General features: G+C 37.0%; 1 long non-coding RNA gene across 1 annotated transcript; it reads left to right on the forward strand.

Annotated features, from left to right (window-relative positions):
* Positions 1-5215: 5215 nt before the first annotated feature.
* Positions 5216-8341, forward strand: LOC115920977. Its single transcript, XR_004062641.1, has 3 exons — positions 5216-5445; positions 6373-6687; positions 7659-8341. It is a non-coding gene; the product is annotated as an uncharacterized LOC115920977 (long non-coding RNA).
* The last annotated feature ends 3964 nt before the right edge of the window (positions 8342-12305 follow it).

Raw genomic sequence — 12305 nt, forward strand, 5'->3', positions numbered from 1 at the left:
ATCCAGCCATCTGATTGGTCGAAATTGCATTCATAAACTTTAACTATTCCGGTAAAATTCCCGGTAAAATTCCAAGCCCATGTAATAGTTCCAAAAATATTTCTAAAATCCCAGTTACCATGGTAACTGGGAAAATAGTTCAGTCTCGGTGAAATACCCTTAGGTTCACATGTTAAAAAATGGTCTGAGCGATCGAGGATACCGTAGGTGTGCGATGAATTGGTCGGTAATTTCAATACAATTTAATCTCGATCGATCTTACCGACAATTTTATCTTGCATTGTTGACATGAAGACGAAAATAAAGTTTCAAAAACAACATCTGCCGATAGATCTTGATCTAAGTTCGTGCCAATGCATTGCAAAAGTAAAAGAAGGGCTCGTTTAATGGAGCTGCCGCGAAGCATCCAGCACGCGAAGCCGTTTTCAATCCATTTTAATGTATACATAAGAGAAAACTGCTAAGTAAGGTATCAGTGTGCGATGGCCGACCGGTCTAAGTCTGTGATTCTAGTCACATCATCGTTGGTACGCAAGAGATCGAATCCCATCAGACAAAAATTATCTTTTATTTTTTATTTTTTAGTCTACTCTCAAAGATACACTCATAAAAAAAAACGTGCAGATAAACTAGATAAAGGCAAAGGTGGTGTCATAAGTTGACTTTTTTTTCGGCATATAAAAGTATTAATGACTGCTTTAATATTCGAGAAATAGTTGTTTTTATACGCTCTCGGGAAGGTTAGAATTGGGCTATTGCCCTCGGCACGCCTCGGGCAATAGCACAATTCTAACCTTCCCCTTGAGCGTATAAAAACAACTATTTCTCTCAAAGCAGTCTTTAATACTATATTATCATGAAGTAGATTTCGGGTTCTAGGCTATTAATAAACGAATCGTGTACAGTTGGGGTATGCAACATGCTTAACAGTTCTGTTAACGTGCTCTGTCTGAGAACCAAACATGAAATCAAATATTAGAAAAAATAAAAACATGAATATCAAATCAGCAAAGGAAACAAAAATAATATGTGATTTTTTCTGTATCGATTCTTCCACGCTTATCCGAGAATGGTCAAGATTGAAGAAATTATGTATGTCTGGATTAATATTTGTAAGGGATTATACTTGCAGAGAAAGGAAAATTACAAGTGCAACGTTTCACTTACTCCTGTCCTGTTAGTCGACGGATTAGGCTTGTCTTCCCAACACCCGCCGGACCAACTACCATTATTCGAGATCTGTTCCACGGGGCCGTTCCATTCGTAATCGCTTCTTCCGCGTCAATCTTCGTTTGCCCTAAAAGAAATTATATATGATTACGTTAAGGTGAAACGTAAAAACACCACAAGAGGCTTTAGGCCCTAACGCTCACCTGAGCTAATTTGAGCTTTAGAATATGGTGTCCTTGTTTTTAGAAAGGAAACTTTTTTGTTTAAGGCCTATCTGGCATAGCATAGCATTCGATATATGAAACCGGTAATGAACAGTGCTTCGAAATAAATGTGCATTTTGCCACCAACGAACATTCAATATATCAAACTAATCACAAGCATTTTCCAAGGGTTTTCAATCTATACAAAAAAATATTGTAGACAAAAAACATGTAAACATTAATTATACTATATTCAAAAATTATATGACATACTTTCACAACAGCGAAGTTTCCTATTAACAAATTTTAAAAACATTATATTTTCAACAGCTTTGTTTAATACAGAAAGACTAAATATTGGCATTCTATCAAATTCCATAACAAAATATATACTTTTTATTGTTCCAATGATACTGTTTCCAAAATGTAATGTATGTTGGGGGAAACGCGTATGGTAAAACCGGTCACTCAAAGATTGTTTCTTTTTTGAGCCACTTCACGATCATTTTAAAGCGCAATTCGTTTAAGCCTTTAATACCATATTAAATAACACGTAAGGCCATGCATCTCAGATTTAACATTGTTAAACGATGTCTTTAACAAAAGAGATGAGTTTTAATTATCTTTTGAAGGTATTGCGAGACTGCTGGTTACGATGAGGTGTGGGCAGGTTATTCAACTGTTTTGGAGGAGCAGTTGTGAAGGTTGTGTCACCAAGTGTGATTATTATCTTGGAAGAAGTGCCTTGAGACGAGCTAAGGGAGTAGCGGGATAGCGGTCTGATAGTTATGAGTTCAGATAGGTAGGCCAGACCGTGGATGCATTTCAAGGTGAGAATACGTACGTTGCATTCTAAAATTATCTCTTATTAGTTCATATTTCACATCATTGATACGACAAATTTTATGAAAAACAACTATGATATTATTCATTAAAATACAAAATTCTCTGGAAATGTCAATCCGTTAAGTTGAAAATTGACCTTAAGTAAAATCAGACTATTGGTAAATTATGACAGTGAAAAATTGAGATTTAATTCTCAATCTTTAACATTGGTGAAGAGATAAGATTAAACTGTATGCCTTTATATATTTGTATTAATTGACACGTCAACACTGTTACATTCCCACATAATTAGCAAACAAGTGTTTATGTACCATGTCTACCTATCTAGGACTAGATGAAACCATCCTGGACAAGATAGCCAAAAAACGACTGCGATTCTTTGGCCACATCAACAGGATGAGACCATCACGATACCCAAAGATACTCCTAACTTCAAATATTCATGGTGATAGACCCCGGAGCAGACCAGCCAAGAAATGGCTTGATTGTGTAAAGGCTGATTGTGCTAATAGATGTCTGGGATGCCTCACAGAAGCGACCAGAACGTCACAAGATAGGAAGATCTGGCTTGAGGTCATGAAGCAGAAGCCATCACACATCTCCCAGATGGTGCGGAAGGCTTAGGTCAGGTAGGTCAGGTCTACCTAGTGACCAAAGCCAGTATTAACCAGTTCAGCTTTCAAATTGTCCTCAACTATTGTTCTTACCCTCGACACCATTTCCGAAGCATCTGCAAAGGGCAAATGTGTTCTAAAGCGCATCGATATGCCTTTACATCATTGAAGCGAGTAATATCTGTAGCGTTGAATCCTAGCTTCTTTCCTGAAATATTGACGTCTTCCCCGGTAACATGCTTAGTCGTCCCCAAAATATCGTCAGAAACGACGTCCGTGTTGTAATTTATTTTGCCAACGTATTATGGTAGGATTATACTTTTTTTTTATTTTATTCAAAAACGAATAATAATAGTTCAAATTATATAGCGCAGCTACTACATGAATATACTCTACTGCGCTTAAGACAATGTTTCATTTCGTTACCCCGATAAAGAAGCAGAAATTATGGACAGTAGCGGGGACAAAATGGATACTCAAAGCATGAGTGAAGAACTTGCCTGACATATCGATAAATCTATCCCCGAAGCTCTGGGCGTGGAATCTATCAACGGTACGATGGACCATGTTGCCAAGAAACAACGAACAAACGGCGGCAACGGAGATCAGGCAAGTAACACAGCAGCTATCGATACAATGGAATTGCATATGACGATTACTAACAAAAAATACCATACACTGCTAAAAATATCGGGCAAAAATTTGCCCAAGCATTGGTCTAATAGTCAACCCAACCAACTGTTGGGTAATAAAGGTTTCATTGAAATTGGGCAACACTATTGCCCAACAAAAGTTGCTTCTTGCTCAACAGTTGGGCAAGTTAATGTGTCAATTGTTGGGTATAATTATTTGCTCATTCGTTGGGTGGGTTGAAAATGGATTAATTGTTGAGCATTATGCTTTGCCTATCAAATGGGGAAACTTGCCCAACATTATCCCAACACGCTTCAGCATTGCAAGTGAATGCATGGAATAATATAAAACATCACACATGTCTTTCTTAGGAATACTTTGAAGTCTTTATTAAACCTCAGTATGTAAACAAATAGTTTGCAACACTTCTCATGAAAAGGAATACTTTGACAATGATTTTCATAAAATAGTAAATACAACATAATAAAAATATGCTGTTTAGCATTTGTCTCATGCATGATCATTATATAGCAATATCAAACTCACTATATAAATTTGTGATTTTTGTTTCTTAAAAAAAATGCTTCTTTGCCAAAATGAATGTGACTAAATTACAAACTGTATCTCTCATCAGGAAACATGATTCAAATTTTGTGAAAAAAAAGATAAAGGAATGTACCTATATGCTTTGGAGGGGATAACTCATAATATGAAATTTGCATTACACAAATTATGAAATATTAATTTTGTGACATCAGTTCTGGAACTTTTCTGACACACCTCATAAATAAAAGAAACTTTAAGTTTGCATTATAACTCAACTATTTGAAAAAAATGTGGTCCATAACAGAGAATAGGGAACCAATGCAAGCCTTGGCAATGGAAAAAGTGGTCCAGCCCATAATAGCATTATCAAGCTAATACACACTCATGTCTGATATGGTATATAGCAATGCAAATGAAAAAACAAACGAACAATAACAATGCAACAATCATTTTGACTTATGTGCCTTTTACATACAATGAGCTTGCAAAAGTTACGCAACTTTTAAGAACACATATAACGTTCAACATTTCACTTCTTTCTAACATTTAAAGCAATTATAACACTGTCTCCTGAAATAACTTACATAAAATCTATCACTCATGTTCATGGCATACGTCTCATATTTAGTACCTGTTAAAAAAAAAAAACTGTTGCTACTGTTCATCTGTAATTGAAGTTACCACCAGAGTGCAAGATAATACTTTCGTAAGAGTGAAGCAGAGATGTGTACAATTTCTGGACTTAACTTGGTCTCATATAACTATCTTTAATTAATCGTTCTGTTAATAAGTCCCACTAGAGTACAGGCAGATTTTTGGGGGCCGAAATATTAACCCTATATAAAGAAGTTGTTATAACAGAAGAATTGAACAGAGTTATAGAACCAAATTAATTCCAAACAATTGTTTAAAGTTTAGTAGATCTCATTAGCAACCAGTTCCAACGTTTCTGATATTTTGCATGAATGAAGAATATACTATTATAATGACATATACATGTTTGTGAACACTAGAAGTTGTAGGTTGTAAAACATTTAAATAAGACATGAAAATCTCAGTTATTCTTTTCTTTTAATGCAATGAGTTACAATTTCGCTCGATTATGGTGCCCTCTGACCTCTGACACATATATTACACAAACCTTTCCTCTCAATTTCAGTTTAAAAAGGAAGATTGTATTTTGTATTTGAATATCAATGGGTGGTATTCTCGAAAGCGGCCTAAGTTAAATCAGTGGCCTAAACCTGGTTTAAACCATGGACTATCTTTTTTGCTATTCTCGAAGGTGGCCTAAAGATAAGCCAGGCTTAAATACGTCATAGTTCGGCCTAACTTTAGGCGGCTCAGAGGGCAGGTTTAAATACGTCATAGTTCGGCCTAACTTCGCGTGACGTCACTTTTTAGTTAAATCGACTGTCCGCGGAGAGTGAACGGTAAGTTTTGCATTTGAATTTCTATATTTGATAACAATTTACACTCTTTTGTATGGATAAGCGCTCATGAAAGTTACACCAGCTAATAAAATATTTTTGTTACTTTCATGTTGCTGTACTGGTGATAATCTAAAATGCTTTTAACTGAATAAATTTGGGGGAAACTTGGTAAATGTTCACAGTGTTCGCAGAGCAGTCCCATACGTGCAAATAATTGTCGGTTAACATTTTCATTTCCTGAGATTGAGCAATTTCTTACCGCCAAATACCGGGTAATTTTTTTCTTGGCACTATTTTACTTTCGTACGCTTATACCATCTTAACATCACCTTAAAAATATCATTGCTAGACGTAGAAACTACTTTTATAGTGGATTTTCGAGACGCTGTTGCCTAAAAGTGGACTAGCACTAGGCCTAAATCTAGATCTAGCTGTCTCTTTCGTTCGTTAGCCTCTGATTTGGTCGGCTCCTCTCTTTCAGGAGCCGACCCTACCCAAATCAGAGGCTAACGAACGAAAGAGACAGAAATTTCGGTCTGGTATCACCTCTGCCTGAGCTGCAGTGCTAGTTGTGGCTGTTGGTGCGATCATTTCCTACAGGATGATGATGATTTTCATAACCACCCCCAAGAAAACATTAAAAACAAAAATGTTAGGCCTACTAAGTACTAGACCTAGACCTCTAGCCGGCTCTAGACTAGATCTTAATTTCATCAATAAGAGTCTAGTCTAGACAGGTCTGATACAAATTGAAAGGAAATGGACAGAAGCTTCCTTTTTTTGACATAGGTCTACATTTGCTGATAATGTTACAGTAGTTTAGGCTTATAATACTTGTTAGTAAACTAGACGTCTACAGAGAAATTGTAATTTCTTATCAAATATCAACATATTTTTCATCTTGATTTTCTGCTATTTTATTTTCAGGTTCTTTTCAATTGATGCATGGGGATGGAGAAAAAAAGGCCTCTCCCAAGCTATGGTGTCCCGCCTTGTGAAGTCCATCTCAATAGCCATTGCCAGGAGATGGGAGCAATACATCACAATTCCTTCAGCAAGAGAGGCAGTCCTGCAGAGTGCAGACCCAACATGAATTGTATAAATACTGCCATTTCCCTGGCGTTAATATGGTCGGTGCTATTGATTGCACCCACATAGGCATCTCCAAGCCAGTTGGCCCAACACCAGTTATTTCCTGAACAGGAAAAAATAGATACTCCATTTTTCTTGGAAAGTCTGCTGGTGAGTAAAGCTGTAATTACGCCTAAATTTTGTAAACTAAATCATGTTTATACAATTTGTATTAAAAAGATATGCTGAATTGATGAATCTGCAGATGTGTCTACAGCCACAGGTACATTATGAAGTGATTTAAAATTGTTTTGTCTGATAAATGTAGGTGCAACCTACACTCAAACTTTTATTCATTTTACATGCTTGGGCACAAGCTAATATTTCAGCTCGATTGCCATGGCTACCAGTCATTCCTGACAGTGACAGCTTGGCCTAGACTCTTGGGCGGAACTATCTGAAAATAAAACACAAATAATCAACAGTTGATTAACTACTTTCAAATTTTGGTCAGAAGAAAATTCAAACCTACCACTAACAATTCTGGAACAAATAAGACTTAGAGACCTACAGACTACAGTACAGTGCAGTAAATTTTACTTTTACTTTTTCCCCTTTCACGAAGCTCATTTTGGGAGATAACATAAACAAAGACAATCTTTGGTCTAATGTTAGATTGAACTGAAATGGAAAAGTTGGGCTCTAACGATAAGGGCCTTGTAAAATCTCCATTCCAGGCTGCGTTTACATCTTGGTTAGGCCAACTGTCGGCTCGTTATCTAAGTAAGATGTAGACTTGATTTCAGGAAAGGGACTAACTTCGCTATAGACTTTAACTACTTAGGGCTTTCTTAGGCCATGACATGGCAAGTACAACTTGGTGCAAGCACATTTATGAGATAGTACTGCAAGAATGTGTATGTTTGTTCTTGACTTTAAAAGAGATACCGGTAGTCATTCTGTAAATCAATGATTACTAGTAACTGAGTGGGGAGGGAGTGCCTAGTCACTGCCTACATGAAAGGTGCCTTAATTTTTTTTTTTAAGTTAGAATATTATTGACACTATAACTAAGACCAATTATCAATGGAGTAGATCTTTGATATTTTAATGAGGTCTAAACCTTTTTATTTTTGTTTCAGGATGATGTTTTTCTTCAGTAAAATAAATGAAGGCAAATTCCCTGATAACTGAGACAAATTCAGAGAGAGGAAGGAGAACTACTGAGCTGCTGAATGTCTGACAGGTAGGCTGTACGAATAAGTTGTTGTTTGTATGCCCAGGTACTTCAAGGATGGCATTTGTTCATTCACATTTTTCCATCAATACTTTCATGTAATTGATTAATATGCACTCCACTTTTACCACAATGTACATGCAAGACCTTTTTAATGTTTAACAGAAATAGGTTTCAATGTGCTTCCTTTCATTCTTTTCTCTTTTCATTCAACAGACATACTTGCAAGGACTATGAAGTTCTACTTAGCCTCTTCAATGAACCAGACTCCATCTGCTGTAACTGTGACTGCATGGGGATCAAAACCTGTGTATTATAATCCTCATACATGAAGCTATGGTAACAAACAAGCAACCATTGATAAAAAGCCTGATATGTCCTTGTTGTGTGTGTGAACCACAAAGCAACCATCACTCATAAGGATGTTTTTATGTACATCAGATGTTCATTGTTTCACTGGAAAAATTGTGATTTTGAATCATTTAAGAAATCATGTTTTATAATGCGTTTTATAATATAGTGCAAGTCATGATATAACAGATTCCCTGCAAAAGAAACACGGCTCAAAAGTAGACTAAGCTTTGTTTTTAAAAAATGGGAGAAATTAGTGTAACAAATACATAACATTTAATTCTAATAGTTTCAAGTAGCAGATTATGAGGCTATTGGAGCTTAATATTTGACCTTCAATTTTATAATCGTATTCATCGTGAATTCCAATTTTTTCTGTTTTAAGAAAAATAAATAAATTGAACATAATTGTTGATATGTTATATACAATATTCCTTTCATATCTTTTGATTTTAAGTGTGCATACTGTTGGGTTCATTGAATTATACATGGAAAAAGTCTTGAAATAGAACAGTGAGAGAACAGAGAGCGAGCGAGAGAGAGAGATAGAGTAAAAGAGAAAGGGAACCGAATGAGAAAGAACAATATAATGGTGAGAGAAATAAACAATGATGTGAGATAGTGTGTGTGTGTGAGAGAGAGAGAGAGATGGAGATAGGAAGAAAGAGTTGGGGGGGGGGGGGGTCAAATGCCCCTTTTTATATAGGAAAGTTCCCTTTTAACTTTGTAAGAAGTGCCCCTTTTTCCATAGGTAAAGTGCCCCTTCCCCTTTTCACCTCTGATAAGTGCTCCTTTAATTTTGACACGGGCCCCTTTTCCTTTGACAAGTTTCCATTTCCTTTGCAATAAGTGCCCCTTTTCACTTTTGAGAAGTGCCCCTTCACCTCTGATAATTGCCCCATTTAAATCTGAGAGGTGCCCCTATTAACAAAATTATCGGTGCCCCTTTTCTTTCAACACATGCACATTTCCTTTATTATAAGTGCCTCTTTTTCATTCTCATAAGTGCCCCTTTTAAAATATGTTCAATGCCCCTTTTCAGGTGCGATATGTGACCCTTTTCACCTCTGATAATTTCCCTTTTAACAATGATACAATTCCAGCAAGTGCCCTTTTTGTTGGTGCTGCCCCCCGCTTTGGAAGTCGCTCCGCCGTCCCTGGACGTCATATTGCTCAAGTTGTCGAGGTGATGCATCCTCTCCACACTGCGCGCATCCATTGTCTAAGCCCATTGTCTTAGTTTATTGTGACGTCATATTGCTCAAGTTGTCGAGGTGATGCATCCTCTCCACACTGCGCGCATCCATTGTCTTAGTGCATTATGACGTCGCAGCTTCGGTACTGAGCATGTGCAGAAACCGTAACCATGGTGAATAATCCATGGACTAAGTTAGGCCAGGTTTAAACCATGGATCAGTTAGGCCACCTTTCGAGAAATGAAAATGACTTAGGTCAGCGGCCTAAGTTAAGCCTGGCCTAACTAAACCACGGTTTAACTTAGGCCAGGTTTAACTTAGGCCGCTTTCGAGAATACCACCCAATGACTTTTAAACCTAGCAAATTAGCGCACTTACAAATCAGGACTTCTGGATATAAAGTCTTTGAAGTGCACATACTGTCGGTGGGCTGATAAAACCTTGTATCTCAAAAATGTTAAATGTTCAGGAGAGCCAAAAGGAGATGGCTGTCTTAACACTAGCCTTCTTTTTACCATGTCATAGTTTCTCTATCTTTTCAGACTGAAATGTAAAATTTTGACAGAACTAAATCTGGTTTTCTTGCCACAAGGTTCTATAAACAAGTAATTTTCCCCAAAAATTTGGTTACAAGGTTTTATCAGCCCACCGACGTTTTAGCCGATTATAGACACACAAAACCTGTGGGGGGAGGGGGGGGGGGAATCTATTAGCTGCCCAATGAAAAATCCTAAAACGGGCCTCCAGCACCCTTCGGGAAAAGAGCATAAAGAATTTTACTTTTGACAAGCATTAAACACAAGGGTCCGAATTCACAAAGGCAGAATAACTTTAAACCATGGAATAAGGGTCGAATAACTATGGGGCACCAAGTGTACCCTATATGCTTTTGTTACAAAATCAATAATTTTGTTACAATATCACTCGCAATTTTGTAACAAAATCACCAGTGAGAATTGATTTTGAAACAAATCAATCTCTGAGTGATTTTGTTACATAATCAACCCCCACTAGTGATTTTGTTTAAAGTAAAATTGTGGGTCATTTTGTAATAAAAGCATATAGGGTACACTTGGCGCCCCATAATTTATTCCACCCTTATTCCATAGTTTAAGTTATTCCACCTTTGTGAATTGGGCCATGATTTTTAAATGAGTGCATGTGGACAAAATAACTAAAATATCATTCTTACCATATACAATGATGAAAGAAGAAGCTGAAGTTGGACTATTTAGAACTGGTTCAGTATGTATCTCTTAGAATTTGTTAAAGCTTTTAATACAGTAATTGTAATGGGTGGAGGAAAAAGGCAAGTTTTTGATAATATCCATTGAGTAATTGACATAAATCTGTTTCAGTTTATCAAATTTCCCAACAAGGTTTCAAACTGAAAGGAAAAATTAACCTCTAATTAAAAGAATTTATCTGCATAATAGAAACATGCAGTGAATATAAGGTTACTGTTTACTTTATACATCATTACAAGTGCATCATTGGACAGGACAAGTCTGGTATGTTACACCACACATCTTCTGTACAAAACTAACTCATATTCATGTTTTCTTTGAGAAGAGATAAGCACGGAAACTACTCAAGGCAGGGGTGTCTCTGATACGCTTGTCATCTTGTTCATAGATCATCTTTTGGAAGAAGAGCCAGGTTCCTTCTACGTTGCTTTGATAAGCACAGTCTATGATGAAGTGTGCTTTGTAGCACACATCTACTGCATCTATAAGTGACTTGTGAGGGATGCACTCCTTTTCAATCACCGTGAAAGTCTGCTGAGGCCTGAGCTTGGATGACGAGAACAGTTCAATGATGAAGAATTGGGGACGGGTAGTTGGGTCAATCTGTTGCAGGTATGATGGCATGTGAGTGGTTCCCTGAAGAAGAAAAAAAAAAAGACTTATTATATAGTAGGGAATATAGCAGACACACTTTATCAGGATGCCAATTAGCATTTAATGGAAACAAAATTCCCTGATGAAAGTTTACAAAGTGTCTTGCTTGCTGAATTTTTTAATTTACATGCATGTATCATATTTTTGTATCTTAATGATGCATTCATGGCCTCCCTTCACCAGAGGGTTGACTGTTTGATATGGAAAGCATGAAAGTCTGACCATGCACTGCATGACTAAACACAACATTCCTTGATTTATCCCTGGTTTGAAGGACTGTCAGCAAATACCCTGATGTCCCTAACTGCATTAACCAAGGGGAAGCAATTAATTTTCCAGGTTTCATATAACAGAGGCTGCATGCCATGGGTATATTGCGTATTAATTGTCCAATTTACTAACCCTAAGCAATTAATTTGTTTTTTTCTCCATATCAATTTTTAATTTGATTGTTCTCGGGCTAATTTTGGTACTGCGTAAATAATTAAGCATATATCAGAGGGTGTCTGTGCTAAAATGGTGCAAAAGCTCTTAATACTCTGTAATGCCTATGAATCAACTGCATATATTACGTTTGAGTCAGACTGAAACCTGGATGCAAAGCCAATAGAACATAATGTAAAGTAAATCTAGCACAAAAAGAAAAAGTCTACAATCATATATCCAATAGTCCCTTTCCCAGTAAGATATTCCTTGCTAGCCTTCTAAGGTGTCAAATTGACAGCCATAAACCGCTACCACAACACCTCTAGGGTTACGGACATGCTAGCTCAGCTTGCAACGAACACTCACGTTCACGTATCACGTATCACGTATCACGTTTTGCGCTGTTTCGTAAAATAGGTGACTCTAATTTACGAAGTGTAGGGTCTACCATTCGTTGTTTTCCACGCCGGTAAAACACGAATGATCACGTCTTCCAAAACGTGACGTGAGTGTTTAATCAATATTTTTATAATTGCAAGCGCTTGTTACTAAGACTAGTCATGACGTCACCGTAATATGTATGATTTGTGTGTACGGTACGAGTAGCCTATACGTATCGCCTGCGCCTAGCTAGCTGACAACAACGCGTCGCGACGATATCGACAAAGTCGGAGAATG

This window comes from Strongylocentrotus purpuratus, unplaced genomic scaffold (assembly GCF_000002235.5).
Source record: "Strongylocentrotus purpuratus isolate Spur 01 unplaced genomic scaffold, Spur_5.0 spur5_scaffold_1, whole genome shotgun sequence".
NCBI classification, from domain to species: Eukaryota; Metazoa; Echinodermata; class Echinoidea; order Camarodonta; family Strongylocentrotidae; genus Strongylocentrotus; species Strongylocentrotus purpuratus.